Source organism: Lampetra planeri, chromosome 40 (genome assembly GCF_965212315.1).
Source record: "Lampetra planeri chromosome 40, kcLamPlan1.2.h2, whole genome shotgun sequence".
Lineage (NCBI taxonomy): Eukaryota > Metazoa > Chordata > Hyperoartia > Petromyzontiformes > Petromyzontidae > Lampetra > Lampetra planeri.
In genome coordinates this window covers 8,010,139-8,024,622 of record NC_136146.1, presented here as the reverse complement: position 1 = coordinate 8,024,622, position 14,484 = coordinate 8,010,139, and positions in this window count along the sequence as shown.

Genomic DNA, 14,484 nt, shown 5'->3' with positions numbered 1-14,484 from the left:
AGAGATTCACTGGATCAGTGCAGAGAGACGTATTAGACACTTACGCGAGTGATTCTGCAGTCACGTCACTCACCCACTGTGATGGCTCTTCTTAACAGAGCCTCAAGACTTTATTTAGTTATTAACAAAGCTTCAACCTAACTCTGATTAGCTCGATTGGCTACCTATTTTCACCTTGGCACAGATGGGAAGCCAAATGTCTGAGGATCCCTTCGAGTGACCTTCTCCCTACCCCATACACCAGGGGGCACCCTTTCCCACAGTGCCACCTGCAGGGCTATGTTCGTTCTCCGACAGTCGAACATTCACACAGGAACATCACGTGATGGGCATGGGCGGAGTTTGTGGGGGAGAGGAGGGACGTTGCACGCCCGTGCCCCCCCCCCACCCCCAAACTGGACACCTTTATAAATTTCGTTTCAGTAGTTTACAATAAAGATTTTTTAAAATATTAATTATATGCACCCGCGATTCCTAAAGTGAGGGATAAGCGATCCCCTGCCTACCCCAACCCTCCCCCAAAATATGGAAGTCAAACTCCACCGATGGTGATGGGCATTTAATTATTGACAACCGGGCCGAGACTGGAAACTCACTGCGCTTAACCACATGTGATAGAATCCCGGATTAGAATTCGGTGCTCCTGGCCTAGGAGCCACCTCAATTTGCCCAAGTTGTTAAAATGTCACGCTCATCGAGAGAAATTATGAATTCATAAATGCCTCCAACCAGGTGACAGCGTATTGATGTGCATCACCTCTTTTTATCAAGGAAGACCATTTTATCCGAGGTTACATAATTACAGCTGTATGTTATTTAGTTGTGGGGGGCCGTCCATAAATGACGTCACGCGATTTTGGACGATTTTTTACCCCGCCCCATCTCGTCACACGGCGTCACAAAAAGTCAGACCCCCCCCCCTGAAATATGACGTCACAAAGCTCTGCCCTCCCCCCCAAAAATAAAACATGCTTCAGATCGCTTTAAACTATTGTCATTGTAGTGCGTATTTAATGTGGCGCTGCACTCTGATGTTGTAGTAGAAAACATTTATTAAAACGTCTATTTAATTAAGTAGAACGTGTTGTCTATATTTATTTAAAGTTGCGCATTTTTAATGTGACGTCACATTTCTCACCCCCCCCCCCATCGTCACAAATGTCTGTCCCCCGCCCCCCCCAGGTGCGTGACGTCATTTATGGACGGCCCCTGGGTATTTTCATATTTAGTTTCCCTTAGGCCGTTGCATCGACGTGTGTAACCTACGTGAGTGAATCTCAACAGCCACCCGCAATTCGGGACGGTTCTCAAGATTAGCGAGTTACCAATGGCTGCACAAAATCCTCCACGTGAAATATGGTTGGTTGATGGCTAACTGCACCTACATTTTGGTCGGGTTATCACATTACTTGGCATACGAGAAAGTGTGGTTCGAAGTGGTGAGCCGGGATATGAAGGACCGTGGTGGAGTGGTTTGCAGACAACGAACCATGTCATGCGATGGGACACCTATTGGGCAAAAGAGACCCGCTGCAGCTGCTGCTGCCGATGATGACGATACGAATAATGACAACTCTGATATTGACGATGACACTGCTGCTGGCTGATGACAGTGCTTATCAAGCACCAACGCTGGGCACCTCGATGGCGAGATGTTAACGACCTCATCTGGTATACAAGTCGTGGGTTCGATCCTATGCTTGTATATTTGGAGTTTGCAAGTTCTCCCCGTGGTCGCGTGGATTTTTCTCCAGGTCCTGAGGTTTTTTCCTCCACATTTAGAAACACGCGTTTAGAGTATTTGGCTGCCATACATTTCCACGCAATAAGCCACTTTGTTGGACTATCATTTGTGGCCAGGTCGCTTCTGAAAAAGAGCTAGAGTATTCTCTCGATTATATCCATGCTAATGATGGGGAGGACGGCCGAGGATAATTTAAACTCCGGGATAATCTAAAATTATCCATTTTCCGCGGATCTCTTAAGATAAAAATCACTAATATAGGTATAAATTATGGTTAAGTTAAGAAAATGTAGTTTGTTAATGAATATAAAAAAATAGTAGTACTGACGATTTTGATTGTTACTCTTTAGATTCATAACAAATACTAACAATCGACCGATTGATACTCGTGCTCAGTGATAACACTTTCCAGCTCCCACGCAAAAGACTCGGCTCGCTAAGTGAACAGCAGAGCCACGCCAATCAAAATCAAACTCCGCCCACTGTTGTAATGATATGCAACTACTGTACTGTAAAGACGATCACGTGGATTTCAGATTAACGGGAGCATATATTTGTTAGGTTTAAACAAAGGACTTGTAATAAACATTTCTACGAATAACAACGTATAACCGTTTTTCGATTATTAATTTGGGATTTAGGGAAAATCCACGAGTCGTTAGTTTGTCAAAATCTCAGGTGCGCGATTAATCCGCAAATCAAATAAACTGCACAAGGATAATCGAGAGTTTACTGTATATAGCTCAGTGGGCCTCACCTGGTAATAAAAAAAAAATACTTTTATAGTTGATTGAGGTCCATGAGCGATACTCACCATCACCACTCGAGTCTTCCAGTGTTACCTCCACTTCTCCCCACGACTGCGATGGCGTTTCGCTCGTCATGTCGCCCGCCGTCTCTCCTGCCGTCTCTCCCGCAATTCCTCCCGCCATCTCACCATAGTCGGCATATTCACCTTCCTGTCCTACGGGCGGGTATACGTACAGATGGTGGCAGTTAAAAATCAAGGCTGCAGCGCTAAAATAACTGTCACTATCTATCCATGCAATAATAAAATAACACTTTAGCCCATCAGCCTATGGTTCTTCTACATGAGGGTTCTTCAACTATATTTCTAGTGAGCCGCATATACACATTCAGCATGTGCTGGCGGGCAGCGTGACATCATGTAACATGAACAGACGTTAATACATCACATGAGGCACGTCTAACTTGTACATCTTCATCTCCAGGTCTCATCCATCTCTTGTTTAGTCTGTTCTCCTATAACATGGTAGTTGCGTTCCTGAAGAACACCGCGTTATGGAAAAGCCGCGTTATAATAAAAATATATATAATATAGGGTAAAGCACAGTCCGCGATAACACGTGAGATGCGTACGCAGGCTGAACAAAGACCAAGGCGCGTGGGTAGCATCTAGAAGCCTCCAGCCGCAACCCGCATTGTGACGCTACGCCGAGGCAGCTGTACAACCGCTTATTCCTATTCGCGCGACATCGTTCCGGTCACTCGATCGTGTTATATTGTGTTATATCCAATTCGCATCCGCGTTATAAAAAAAAAAATTGCGTTCCCTAATACATTGATCGCGTTATATCCGATTCACGTTATTAAAACAACACACGGCGTTATAGGAGAAACGACTATTTCTCTTTAATTTCACAAATCTTTACATCTTGTCTCAGCTCTCTCATCTCTATTTTGCTTATCCTTCCCTTTCAATAATCTGTTTAGATGTATATCTCTTTGATCTCGGTGGGAGACAGCTCAGCGGGCCACTCCCAAGAACCTTCAGGAATCACATTGGGGCCATATCCACACGAGGCCTATAACCTAATCACCTGGAATGCACCAAAATCTCGTTGGACCTCAGAAGCTAAGCAGTACTGAGCCTGGATAGTGCTTGGATGGGCAACCACCATGCACAAACAGTTGGTAATATCGCTTTCAGAAATTATATGGGCAGTAGAGGACAATGCATAGAAATCCATTCTTATACTGTACTCATGTGTGCTCACATCTACGGTTCCCCAGCTTCACGAACCCACTACGACTAGCACGGTGAAGTTTGGCCAAATAACTAACCCCCATGACGCGTACGGTAAGGGGAGGCCTTCATCTGCAGTGGATTGACAACAGGGCTGTGCGTGTACGTGTACACAGAAGACGGCTTCACCGAGTTCAGAAGACTCGAGTTCTGAGAAGGGTCCTGCTTGGGATACTTTCAGCAGTTCCAATCTTGTTTACAAGCGTGTGCAAGGATACCCAGGGTGCTGCAAAAACACGCGAGGGGAGAACACCCTCAAGAGTCAAGCGCGAGAACCATCTATCACGCTTGTGGCACGGTGCCGGCTGCCAACCATGGTGGCGAGATGTGGGCGCCACGGCGGCTAGGAGATGTTAACTACGTCGCCTGGTATACAGGAGGTCGTGGGTTCTATCACGACCCTGACGCTGGTATATATGGAGTTAGCGTGTTCTCTCCGTGGTCGCGTGGATTTTTCTCCAGGTCCTTCTGTTTTCCCCTCCACATTTAGAATAAACGTGCGTTTAGAGTATTTGGCTGCTATACATTTGCACATGGTAAGCCACTTCTCTTTAAGCTTTCATTTGTGGCCAGGTCACTTTTGAAAAAGAGCTATATAGCTCTGTGGGCCTTACCTGGTAAGATAAACATTTTTTAGTTTTATAGTTTATATTTCTTTAAATATTAACCATAAACATACATTTTATTCCCAACATCAACGATGAGACAATCACTTAAATGTACTTTGAACTTTTCTGAAATTGTAGCCCACTACCAGAGCCATATGTACGAATGGCTGCGATAAATAAATGCAGGGATCTCGGTGCAGTGAGCGATAACATCAGGGCCATTGATGCGTGCGCATGATAATGCTTTACCAGAGCAATTTCAGTAATGCGGGGCTGGGCAGGGGTCACTTTTGGCCACGGATAACTGTGTTAAATCCTGACCGCCGCAAATCCAATTGGACTACATGCAAGTACTACTGTACCCACTTGTCTGTGTGGCCCAAACCAAATACTTTGCTTGTTGGTGCCACCTGAGATGGAAACACTTGAATTGTACCAACATGATTAAATCTCACCAGCAAAACTGCACTATGCAATATTATTTAACAAGTGCATTACCCCACAATACATTTGTATTAGCCAAGTATGGAAACTGGTATCATTATATATTTGTTAATCTCTAGTGGTAGCCAATTCTTGTATGTATTTTGAACTTCTTTCACACCGTAAGTAGCCAACCATGCTAAATCGGAGGTGCGGAATTCTTCTGGAACATGGACGACACAGTGCTATGTTGGTATGCAGACAAGCAGGGTTTTCCAACTGAACCACATGTGTCAGTAGTGTAGTATGGAAAATTCGGGTCTTTGTGTGCGTGTATGTATATGATTATTCTGTACACCATTGATACGGGAAATGGCTCTGCCCACCTCTCCCCTTTTTCCTTCACCAACTCACACTGATCAGCAAAGTGAAGTATGGCCAAACAACCTTCACAGCAAAACGGCGGCATGTGGAGGCTGACATACAAGACCAAAGAAGGAGGAATTAGCACCTAAGACACGGATTGGGAGATTGGGCTGATTTGCAAATGTTTGACCTATTTTGGGTTTGCGCAACGCTGAGAAAAAATATTTTCCGAATTGAATGCGAATGATTGAATACACATTTTTTATAGCAAATTAGTGCAAAATATACATCGGTGGGGGGGGGGGAACCCCATCTCTAATCGTCATGCACTAATCCATGATCATCTTTTCCACAAATCAAATTTTTCAATGTGGTTGGCCTGGGGATCTAACACCATGGGCACGAACATCGCAATGACGTCGATGAGAAATTCTCCATTTTTGGCAGAGCGTTCACAGCCTCCCACGCTGCAGTATACATGGCGATGCGGCTCCTGCGCTGATCAATTGAACTCCAATTTATTCTAAGGTCGTGTATAGGACTCCGAACTGCAGCACTGACTTCATGGTCACAACGGAAATAAATGAATGTGATATTTGTAGCTAACATACATAAGTTACGAATAAATTATGTGTTAATAAAATGTTAGACCGAAACTATCTATTAAACTATTGTACCAGGTAAGGCCCACTGAGCTATACAGTTTTTTTTCGAAAGCGACCTTACCACAAATGATAGCTCAACTAAGTGGGATATCATGTAGACATTTATAGGAGCCAAATACCCTAAAAGCCTGTTGAGGACCCGGAGGAAAATCCACACGACCACGGTGAGAGACGGGCAAACTCCAAATAAACAGTCGTCAGGGTTGGGATCAAACCCACGACCTCCTGTATACCAGGCGCCCTGAGACCGATTGTTTAAGGGCGCTTCATAAATTATTAACATTTTCACCACGACGGTGCCCTGATGAAGGAACTCGGCTCAGCAAAAGATCTCTTTGTTAATGACCCACAGGTAATGCAACCGACAATACGGTGGGTGACGCACGCTTCAGCAACTCCGCACTCAGAAGAAGGCCTCCTCACGCCGTGCCAGTTATGGGGGTCGGATGACGCTTCACCATGCCAGTCAGTGCCGGTTTGTGAATGACAACCGAGGGAAAGACGGAACGAGTTTACATATCCACTCATGTTAGCTGTGACCGGGAAGCAAACTCTGGTCACACATCGCACCACCACCACTACTCCACGGGCACTTAAGCTTTATATTTATCAAGCCTGGTGCAATGCACACAATTAAATACAAAGGCACTGCCTTTGTCACCAGAGAGGCTCTTCACACCTCTTCTCCCCTTGAGCTTGTAAGGAAATGAGAAAAGATAAACACGGTGCAATATCGTCATGGCCAGTGGCTCAGAGGTAAAGAGCGCCGAGCTGGCATCATTCAAATCCAGGCAGCCACGTACTGCTAAACAACTGGGTTCTCAAGTTGTGGCGAGTCCATGGTCTGAGCACGGTCACACCAATGATGGACAAAAAAACCCCCCAACATATTAAATGTGGCTGTTAACCTAATTTGGAAAATTTCCCACTCTTGAGGATTTTAAAAAATCGGTTTGACCATCATGCATCGAACATTACTCTCAGGTGAGAAAGCGCAGTTCCCTACTGTGTAGATTAAAGCTCGCTTGAAGGGATCTCTGAGGTAGCTCTTTGATATCCACTTCCGTTGACTGTTTTCTATAACTCGCAGAGTTGCAGTGCTCTCTCTGCGGGAGATCTGAATGGATTACTACTCTCACGACATGACCCCGGTAGCATAAGGGGGATAACAAAACAATTGCGTAAAGGGGGCAATTAAGAGTCCACAAATTCACGACGGAAGCGAGGGGTGGTGGGCTGGGCGCCACTCGTCACACCCACCTGGGTCCAAGGTCTCCCGCTTGAGCCACGATTCCCCCATGTAGGACTCGTTGTACCCGCAGGCAGCCCCACACTCCTCCTCCTCCGTGTGCCCAGGTTCGGACATCTGAGCAGAGGGCACGAAGAGGGCGTCTGGGACACTTGTGCATTCACACACTCCTACGGATATAGTTGATGTTTTTTCCCCCCCCCAACACTTTCCAAGTGCGGTTGAAAGCGTGAATGTATTTGTTCTGTACGCGTGTACGTCTGCCTATATGTCCATTTCCCGCACCTCCGATTAGCACAGTTGGCTATATACGGCGGGAAAGTAGTTCAACGTACATACAAGGAGGGGATCACGATAAAGATGACACAAAAATATTGAAATGTTAGTTTAAAGTTGCGTGGAACTTTGGGAGTTACCAATTGTAAAAGCAAAGTATTGCCCAAAATGTTGATTTGGGGGGTCCCTATGAGTTGGAAAGCAGTAAACGTGGAATTCCAGCATTAACATCAATCACACAAAACGTGACGATAGAAAATCAAGTGTAAATTTTTTTTAAAGGATGTATAGCCAAGGCATTGACATAATATTCAGCAAATCACTAATTTGATGGATGATAGCTATGAATTTACTGATTAGATGATTATTCATAACTAAATATATACGTAACCGATTCATCTGTCAAGAGATACAAATTTAAAAAGTTAATTTATCAACGATAATCACAACATTTTGGATGTTATAACGTACAGCACATCATAGTATCGCTATGATGAGAAGCTGGACATGGGCACAACCTTGGAAGCAAGGCAAGGTTGCTTCTCCCCCCCCCTCCCCCCCCACGGGTGTTACGTTAGGGCTCGTTTGTCTAGTGACTAACTCGGAGACGAATAAGAGTTTGAGGCACTTATTTTATTAACGAGCACCATCGAGGTAAACACTTTCTAATAAGTCCATCTATAACCAGCGAAGTTACTCAGTTAGGACAGTTGGTAGGCTGCCCGACTGGTGACGCCCCGAGATGTTGATGGTGAAGACGACGACAAGAAGGATGGTGAAAACGACGGGAAGAATGACGAGAAGAACGGTGAAGACTTGAGCAGCACGGCAGGGATCCCACTCCATACGACAGCCCCGAGGTCCCGCCCAGGGGCACTTCTTATACTGTCAGCGTGGCCTGGCTCCGCCCCCGGCCACGCCCCCTTTCTAGAACCTACCAGCGGGTTCTTGGTGTGCCCCTTCTGTGACCTTTCCCCTCGATCCCCCTCTGGTGTATCACCTGGCCTGCTGACGTCAGGGCTGCTGTATGCCGCAGATCCCCTTACCCGCCAGCAGTCAGCGCTATGCTGCTACTTTACTGATTCTATGCCACTACGCTTGTATCAGAACCTCGCTTATATAAAGTGTTCATTTTCTTGGTTCTTTCGGTAAAGTCACGTATAAGAGAAATAATAAAACATAATAAGATAAAATTCTCACGACGTGAGAATTTTATCTTATTATGTTTTATTTTTATTATTTTATAATTTCCCTTCTACGTGACTTTACCGAAAGAACCAATAATATGAATCCATGCAGTCACGAAAGCTTTAAATCAAAATATATAAAGTGTGTCTATATCCAGATTCGAATCCTTCACGGAATCCCTCATATCTGATGAGGAGCGTTAGTGGTGGGATGCCGAGTGGTGATGCCGTGCGGTTCCTTCAGCTCACAGTGCCAGATGCTACAGCAAAGTCTTCCTCCTGCTTGCACTGCCTTAGCCACCGGTCGTCCCAACTGGCGCCATGACCCTCGGTGTTCCTCTTCCCCTTTCTCCCCCCTCCGCTCCTCATGTCCAGATACTCTGCTCACGCGCAAACAAAGGCAAAGATCCCCAATATAACCTTTAACGGACTGTTGAGACAAGTACAGTGGACTCTCGATTATCCTCGCTGATGACGGGGAGGACGGCCGCGGATAATTAAAAATGACGGATAATCCAAAAATATCCATTTTCCTGGGATACCTGTGCCAAAAACCACTAATATAGGTTTAAATTACAGTAAAACCTTGGATTGCGAGTAACTTGGTCTGCGAGTGTTTTGCAAGACGAGCAAAATTTTTAATAAATATGAATTTGATAAACGAGCGAGGTCTTGCAATAAGAGTAGTACGTGTATATGCTTTGTCTGCTGAGCGTCACGTGATCACAACTGATATACGAGTGCTTTGGATTACAAACACGTTTCCGGAATGAATTATGCTCGCAATCCAAGGTTTATCCGCTAATCGGATAAACCGCACACAGATAATCGAGAGTCTACTGTCCTGATGGTGAACATCTATTAGGGCTGGCATGGCACACACGATGTTGGGTGAGTAGCACCATGCCCGGCCACCTTTGTCTCCCCAATGCTGATGTTTACTCACCACACAAAGTACTCCTTTAAGACTAAATCGATGTAGGGGAGGTATGGGAATGGTTCATATATTTTGTTAATGAAGTTAGTCGTAAGCGGGAATAAAACTCAGGTCCAGTGGGTTCGTAGCACAGTGCGTTAACCACTGCACCACCAGTCTCCACACAGGCAACCACAAGGCCACCGTCAACAACAACAGCCGCAATTCGCCACCAAGTGGCGGTGATGTCACCACTGCGCCTGTGCCAGGCAGACTCTGAGGCCACAGTCATGTGTCCAATGACTGAGGATCATTTTTGTAACGGGGCATTTTTTTTATAACCCTTCATCAGGCTAGATGGGCATGGCAACATGGGCTATTGTTTTGAATATGTGTTTACGTCAAATGTTACAACATTGAATGGAAATTTCCAACAAATTATACAATCCATTGTGGATTTGTAAAGCGTCGAGATGCGCCGTATTTCTGTACCTGCATATTTAATCTGTAGAGAGGCAGCCAGTCATAGGCAAAAGGAAAAAACTACAGCCTTTTTGCCTGGACTTGATCAGGGGCAGGGAGTCGAAAGCGCCGAAGGCTGGGCAAAGGGAGTTCTAAACTACGAGGGCTACAGAGGAAAATGAGCGACCGACCTCTCACGGAGCCAAGGTTGAATGGGGGCTTCGACTGAGTGTTGGTTGCTTAGAAGCTTTGGTTGCTGTTGAGAGGTAGGAAAGAGTACGTGGAGGGGAGTAGAGCGAGCTGAGAGGGCAGAGGTAGGAGAGTGCTTGGAGGGAGTAGAGTAAGCTGAGAGGGGACAGGTAGGAGAGTGTATGGAGTAGGAGGAGTAGAATGAGATGAGAAGTGAGAGTACAATATACTATTTGTCCAGTATTTTTGGCAATTTTTTAAAAAGAATGTCCTGTATCTTATTGTACCCTGTTAATTTGTGTTAAGGTTTACTGTTGTATGCTAGTGTTGAGTACAGATTTTTAGTAGCTCAGTTATAAGATAGCTATAAGATATTTTTTTATTTTACTAGGTAAGGCCCACTGAGTTATATAGCTCTTTTTCAGAAGAGACCAGGCCACAAATGATAGCTTAACAAAATGACTTGTGGAAATTTAAAGCAGCCAAATACTCTAAATGCATGTTCATTCTACATATATGAAAAACCGGAGGACCTAGAGAAAAATCCACACGACCACGGGGAGAGAGACATGCAAGCTCCAGATGTCCAGGCGTCAGGGTCGGGATCGATTCTCACGACCTACTGCATACCAGGCGAGGTATTTAACATCTCGCCAGTGGCACCCCTCACTAAATTAATGTAACGTTGTGGGTACGTCTAAGATGAAGATGTGCGTGTTAACACACAGCTTCACCGTACCCTCCGTTGTCTTTGTTTAGCTCTCGTGGAAAAAACGCATCCCCCGACGTAAAGCGGGATATCATTGTAAGTGTTTGGTGTGCGGGAGGAAACTGGAGTACTCGGATATGGACACAAGCATACCAGGGATAACGCTCAAAAGTTCTGCACAGATAGATTAATTGGAATACGTTACTGTACTACCATCTCCTTACCATGTTGCAGCTCAAGCCTCCTGCAATGAATGTACCACATGCTCAGCACTTTTGTCAATTCAATGTTGGAGGAAGGCTTTCCCACACATGTGCAGGTACCATGCGGGCTATTTGACAGTACTTCACCACACTGGTCATTACGGATTGATAAAGGCTAGGTCTACAGATGCGGTGGTACAGAGGTACGGTACAACAATGTACTCACTATATGTAGCCTCGCAAGCTTTATAAAAACCTGTTTTGTGAAACGTGGTCACCCAAACAAGCAATATCCGGTATCAAAACTTCCTTAACTTCCTAGTTCTGATGAGATCATTGGGTTCTTTCCGGGTGATTTGGTCCTAATTTAAATTTCGTTTTGAAGAGGATTCTGCGCTCGAAACACGAGTGTGTGTATGTTTAACTTATTTCGCACGGTATGTATCCAACCGTGCTAATCGGAGGTGTGGTGGGGGAAGGCCAACAAACGGAAGTGTACACATCAGTATACAATCACTGCAATCGCACGCACGTGAGGCAGGCGAATCCACGCGAGCGGAATCGCATCTCCACACGGATTGTACAGAACAGGCAAATAACGACTACATGGACGATGGGGCATGGATGCTGTTCAGGCAAACAGCGTCTCTTAAAAGAGCAATGCACGTTTGTCACGAGTTGTGCCTGGCTTGAGTTTCAATCGACCATTTCACAGATACAACGAGACAGAACGCTGTGTGTGAGAGAGAAGAAAACCCCTTTGCTCTTACAGCCGTGAGATAAGGGCAGACTTTGGATTAAAATGGCTGCTCAACAAGAGAGGCATTAAAAGCGCTAAAGCTGGGAGGGAGCAAAGCGTGGATGGATTAAACAGCGCGTGGTCTCCCGTTCGCTTCCTCGGCCCACACCCAGAGCTACACACCAACAACGGCCAAGCAGCTAAAACAGTAGCCGCCACAAAAGCCACACCACCAGCAGCCACAAGTCACGCCGACAGTAGCCACCACCAGCACCAGCTGCAACCGCCGCCGCCACCACCAGCAAGCAGCAACTGCCACATCGACAGCAGCCCCAATAGCTACACGAACAGTCATTCCAAGAGAAGCCACAATAGGAGTCTTAAATATCCACCAACTGCCACACAGCATAACCACCGGCATCAATAGTCACATCAACAGCAAGCACAAGCTACGGCAAAGGCATCAAAGTCAGCCACACCAAAGAATTCTGGTCGGGTATTTTAGCACAGCTGGTGGCTCAACAGGGCTGCAAATATTGCGATTATGAGATCCATTTGCAACCAGGGTTCAGCTTATCAACATCATCGTTTCAGTGGTCTGCAGAATAAGCACTGCATCGAGGGATACCATATTTAAGTGGTTAATATATTTTCCACCTTTTGTTTTTGATAATTTTACAGAATAAGTACACAATCCAATCCAATTGTTGTTTGTTTCACGAGGTTGTATCCTGACCATAAAAGCCTTATTACGTCTGCAGAAATTACTGGATGGCTGTGGTGGGAATCAATCCTATCAATTCTGTAGAAAGTGGCTCAGTAGTTGAGTCACCTTGACAGGTGTGTTATAACTCAGCCACTGCAGGAAAGAACGTGAAATGACATGCAGGACTAGTGTTTCCCCCCCCCCCCCCCAATTAGATTTGTCCTCAAATTGACTTTGGATGGATAATACCTTGTCCCGGACATAAACATTCTTTGGAAAAAGCCAAAAAATAGTACAAAAATGTAATTGCACTCCCAAAATAAATAAAAATGGAACGGCATTCAACGCAACACTACCTTGTTATTCACTCTGTCTCCACAGTGCCCAGCAACATAAAAATGACTGAATACCATAACGTTACATCCTGCACCATAAACAAATTATATGCAGCTACAAGTACAATTACAATTTTGGTCTCAATGGAAACAACAACGGGACTGGCCCGATCCCACCCGGGCAATCCACCCCCCTCTGGGTGCCCCCGTGCTTTTGAGGACACGCTGTATATCGGTGCCATGTCATAGGGGGAATAACTTTGCAGACGAACCTCTGCAAGTGAGCGGCGGCGACACCGCGTGTCACAGAACTACGTCACGAGTCCCTACGATTGACACTGTATATGCCCTGCTAAGGACCGTGATGAAATACGAAAATCCGACTGAAGGACCAAATTTAACTTGACGTTATTATTTTTTACTCTGCAGCCATTGCGTGTCCGTTGAACTTCTTTCGCAGACCTACGTAGCCAACCGTGCTAATCGGAGGCGACCAGGTGGAGGCTAGAAACTCGCTGTACTCGAGAAACTGGTTTAAGCACGGGCAGCTGAAAGCCGGAATTGAACCCGGAATCTCAATTGGAGTTGGCTCAGTCCCGACAATCTCCCGAACCACATCCAACACGTGCGACAAACATTCACCTGTGCCGGCGACGCCTCTCTCTGCCATCCCCTGCGACGGCTCACTGCCGTTCGTCGTCTCTCCGCCATGGTCCCCGACGCACGAACGCTCCATCATCCCTGGGTTCACCCTCTGTGCAGAGCAAGGGGGAAGTGCCGTGTTACTCATGGTTAATATTCAGGCGGCGTGCGTGCGCACCTTAACGCTGGGGCCCCGTTTATCTTCAAACCAATCACCCAGCCCACCACATCGCTTCGTGTTCGGGTGTTTGCAATTCGCGCTTCACGCCAAGTATCCCTTGTAAAATGAACTGTTTATGTATCAGCTGGCTGTGCCCTGGATAAACAAAAACGTGGTTTGGTTGAAGAACCTGCAAGGTAAATTAAAGTTCAAAGGTCAAAGTATACAGTAGACTCTCGATTATAATTATCCTCGTGCGGTTTATCCGATTTGTGGATTAACCGTGCACCTGAGATTTTGACACAAATTAATAACGCATGGATTTTCCCTTAAGCCCAAATTAATCATCTAAAAACAGTCATACATTGTTATTCTTGGAAATGTTTATTGCAAGTCACGTGCTTAAACCGAAAAAATATGTGCTTTGGTTAATCCGAAATCCATTTGATCGCCTATACATTACAGTAGTTGCAGGTCTTTACAATAGTGGGTGGCAGAGGTGGATTGATGTTGATTGGTGTAGCTCTGCTGCTGTCCACTGAGTGGGCCTCGTCTTCTGCACGGGAGCAGGAAAGTGTTCTTATCACCGAGCACGCGCATCAATTGGTTGATAGTTAATATTCGTTCTAAATCGAAAGAGTAAAAAATCTAAATCGTCAGTTGTGCTTCATTTTAAGTGATTTATCCGATCATTTATTTTGTGAGTTTAAATTTACGAAACGGTGCGATGGCACAGAAACGGCACCGTGTTGTTTTAACTTTAAATCAGAAACTGGACTAAGGCATAATTTTACAAACCTGTTTAAGTGAGTGTGTATTTTTGTATGGACTTCTGTATTAAAACAAGATCAATACATT